Raw genomic sequence first — 4202 nt, forward strand, 5'->3', positions numbered from 1 at the left:
CCATTCCCCACTTTTTGCGGCAGGGGGGGAAGCAGCTGCTCCTACAGGGGAGCATGAGGTAGTTGCAGTAGCCATTGCTAAGGTAGAGCTGGTGGCCAGGCTTGAGCTTAAATCAGCAGCTGACACTGAAGAGGTTGAGCTCTGTCTCAATAGCTGAATTTCTGTGATGAGTCGCCCTTTCAGAGATTCAACATTTGCCATGTCATGGAACCCCAGGTTTTTAAATCTTGCATCCAGGTAGGTACTGACAGCAAGACCATAAAAGGTTTCAATACTGAAACGTGTTTAGCTGTGTATGTTTTCAGACATACACTGAAACCCTGAAATTCTCTGTGGAGTATTTCTGGTACATGAGAGCACATGTGACATGGACTACCTTCTGTTGTGTGCTACATGTATGAAAGAACAACTCTCAACAAAGTCTGGGCCTGATTCTGCGGATATAGCCCAGAGGTCATGAGTGAAACGGCTTTTATGTCATCTGCTGGCAGTTGCTAGCTAGTGTTAGCTCCTAAACAGACCTCAGAACAGAGTGCAGTGCCATTTTTCAGTTGATGGGATCTCTAGGTCCGCTATGAATTAGGTACAGTCAGCTAAGGTTATTCATCCTGAATTACCACAGTCAGTAAAGTGAGTTCTAAACGATTTCAGCATTTTTAACCAAACAAAAATGTATGCAGGTAAATACAATGTGCAACTCCCAAAACGGTGCCCCTATCCCAACATTCAACACAGCGTGACGAACCTTCACATTCTCTACTGACAGAAATTGCTGTTTTGTGGAAAGTTCTCGGTCATACAAGAGTCTGTCAGGTGACTGACTTCTATGACCTGCAAGTTGAAATGGGAAATATAGAATAACTAACTTTTGGCATATGTACCATAATTTGCCTAACAAATTATTGTCTAAGTAGTTGTAAGTAATTATTTTATATTTGACTGAGATGTGTCGATAAAAAAATTGTGTTTTTCTTTGTCACTGCAGAGTTTCAAAGATGAGAATCATCAAAGCAAGAACTTTCTTGCTGGTGGGAGCTTTTGGTCTGTTGGTCCTCTATCTCTGTAAAGATTTCAGCGACAACAAAACAGGTCACCTCTACTTAGATGTAAGAGAAGATGACAGTAAAATAAGGCAAACCACCACAAATAACTCCTATGTATACTCCTGGCCAAACTGTCAACAAAATATGTCTGCTGCCAACATCACAGACTTCAACAAGCTTCCTGGTCATATACAAGACTTTCTCTACTATCGACATTGTCGCCATTTCCCCATGCTGCTGGACATTCCTGACAAATGTGGGGGAGCTGATAGATCTGCAGAAGTCTTCCTTCTTCTGGTCATTAAAAGCTCCCCTGTGAACTACGACCGCCGAGAAGTGCTGCGTAAAACCTGGGCTAAAGAGAGGTTACACAATGGCGTATGGATCCGAAGGCTCTTCATCTCAGGAACAATGGATTCTGGTTATGAGAAAAAAAGACTCAACAAACTACTTGAAATGGAGCAACGCGAGTACAATGACATCCTCCAGTGGGACTTCAGTGACTCTTTCTACAACCTCACCTTGAAACAGATACTCTTCCTGGAATGGATGGAAAGAAACTGCCCAAAAGCTCATTTCCTGCTAAATGGAGACGATGACATCTTTGCCAACACAGACAACATGGTCGAGTATCTCCAAGGCCTCGTGGACAATGATGGAAGCAGGCATCTCTTTATTGGCCATCTGATCCAGAATGTGGGGCCCATTAGATCACCAGGGAGCAAGTATTTTATCCCAGTTCAGGTGCAGGAGTCAGACTCATACCCCCCGTACTGCGGTGGTGGCGGCTTCCTATTGTCTGGATATACAGCTTTGGTTATATACAATATGTCCCTATCCATTACCATTCTTCCCATTGACGATGTTTACATGGGGATGTGTCTGGCCAAAGCAAGACTTGCTCCTGCTTTACATATGGGTGTGAAGACTTTTGGACTGAATGATCCCTTCAGCAAAGTAGATAGATACGATCCTTGCTATTATAAAGATGTGTTACTGTGTTAGGGTGATTTTCATTTTTAGATAGAAATGAATATAATTAGTTAGGGTTTTATTATATAGCATACATAAGTTTATATATTTTACACAAAACTGTAATTTACACATGGTGACAAAGCTTGTTGATACTTGTTGCACCTACTGTTGCACTTACACGGATGTGCTTCCTCCTATCATGGAAAGAGGATTAAACTGATTAAACACTGGTCACCTACAAGCTTCAGACATAATATCAATCATGGGGGTGAGCAACCAGAAAAACAACTGTTCTGCATTTTTAGAATAACAAAACCACACACGAGAGATGTACGAATACGTCAGTTCCTTCATTCCTGTGAGTGATAGAACCTTGATGGGCAGCTCTTACAGGAGTTTAGGGGCTGACATGTTTATCTCATCCATTATTTTGTTGACTAAAACTGCAGCTGCAAAACCTGCTTTGTGTCACATTTCATTGCTGGATAAACAACTTAAATCCCACCTTGCACAGTGGTTGTCCTCTAATTAGCAACAAGGATTGGGCAATTATTTCACACTTCACCACTTGCAGAATTTATCTGCATGGGGCTGTTGGGTAACTACACCATGCGCCAGGCCAGCGCCTTACATGGTAGCTCTGCAGACTAAACCTAAATTAAAAACAAAACAAACTACAGGCTACTTCAGGACAGTAAATCCCCTGTGTAGTATTTTCCCACTATGTGGAATTCAGTCCTGCATGTTAGTTTATTATTATGTAGGAAAACTATGATTAGCAACTCATTCCTGTTCTTTATTTGATAAGCAACACTATACTCAGTCTTTTAGTAAATCAGCACAATTGCAGTCATCAAGTAACCCTTGAAGAGCCTAAGCTACATCTCACCTTGACAATCAGCCAGAGTTTAACTAAATAATTGAGCTAATCAGCTAGTTACAGCAAAAATAATAATAGTTGCAATAATCACAACAAAACTGTCATTTTGTCATTTCAGTTGCTGGCTAGACATAAGCTTGCTTTTCTCTAATTAGGAAATCATCGCCTATTTAGAATTTCACAATAAATCTGTCAATGTAAAAACAGTGTGCACTGTGCAAGAATGAAAAGCTCAATGGGTGCAACAAAAATAACTAAGTGGGACAGGACTTTGTGAATACTTCATAAAACCTGTAACTATAGCTTGTTAGTGGTTTCCCACTCAGTTTAAAGCAAACAGGAATTACAATATTTGATTTAATGATTGAGGGAATGTTTTCTACAGTTTGAATAATTCAGATTTAGCTTGTTTTCTGCATACAGAGTTTGTGCCTGTAACTTTCTGGTTGTCCTTCCCTGATGGTAAAGACTCAGGGAGATATGGAAGTTGTTTAATCAGCTAGAATATAAATCCACAGTGGGATGTTTATGGGTTTGTTTCTGTAGGTATGACCCTGTAACAACAACAGTAAAACAGCCGTTCCTATTTGTTATCACAGGCAGTTTCGACACATGGTATGTGGAAGAGTGTCTCTTATTGTTGCTTAACTTCTATCAGCTCAGCAATGTGATTATGATGGAACAATGGTCAGGTATTGAGCCTACTGGCAACTGAACCACACCCAGTTCTTGGTGTGTTGTTATAAAGGTAAACACGGTGTTGTCTTACAAAATATAATAACTCAGGTTTTTGTAATGATGCAATATTTTTTGATCTTCTGCTTAGGTTTGCTGTTTTTTATTCTTTTTTACTAAAGCCTGTATATTTGTGTTGGAGCTACACAGTATGTTAAGAAAAAGATTCAAATGTTGTGCCTTATATCAGCTGTTCTCAGAAAACACTGTTAGAATTACAAAAATCAGTTTTGTAGTTCTCAGATTTATAAAAGAAGAATCATAAATCATGTGTCAGCAATAAGTATCACAAGAGGGTCTCCAATAAGGATTGATTTGATTTGATTTATTTATTCTTTCAAGCATGTAAAGACAGTTGATATATCAACACACATAATTTTACACATATCCAACAAATGCTAATCCAATATCAATTTGCTTATACCTAGTACATGCTTGAATGGAGTAGGAAGAAGTCAGACTTATCCAGTCCTACCCCATGACATCATCTTACATCATTGGTTTGCAAGCAGTATCTCTACATAAATAATTATCTTCTACACCACACAAGTAATATACTAAAAAAATAT

General features: G+C 39.3%; 1 pseudogene; it reads left to right on the plus strand.

The window, feature by feature from the left end:
- The window catches only part of LOC109966875 (N-acetyllactosaminide beta-1,3-N-acetylglucosaminyltransferase 3 pseudogene), a 7500-nt pseudogene extending 5452 nt beyond the window's left edge, over positions 1 to 2048 (plus strand).
- Positions 2049 to 4202: the final 2154 nt, after the last annotated feature.

The sequence above is a fragment of the Monopterus albus genome, unplaced genomic scaffold (assembly GCF_001952655.1).
Source record: "Monopterus albus unplaced genomic scaffold, M_albus_1.0 scaffold120.1, whole genome shotgun sequence".
NCBI lineage: Eukaryota > Metazoa > Chordata > Actinopteri > Synbranchiformes > Synbranchidae > Monopterus > Monopterus albus.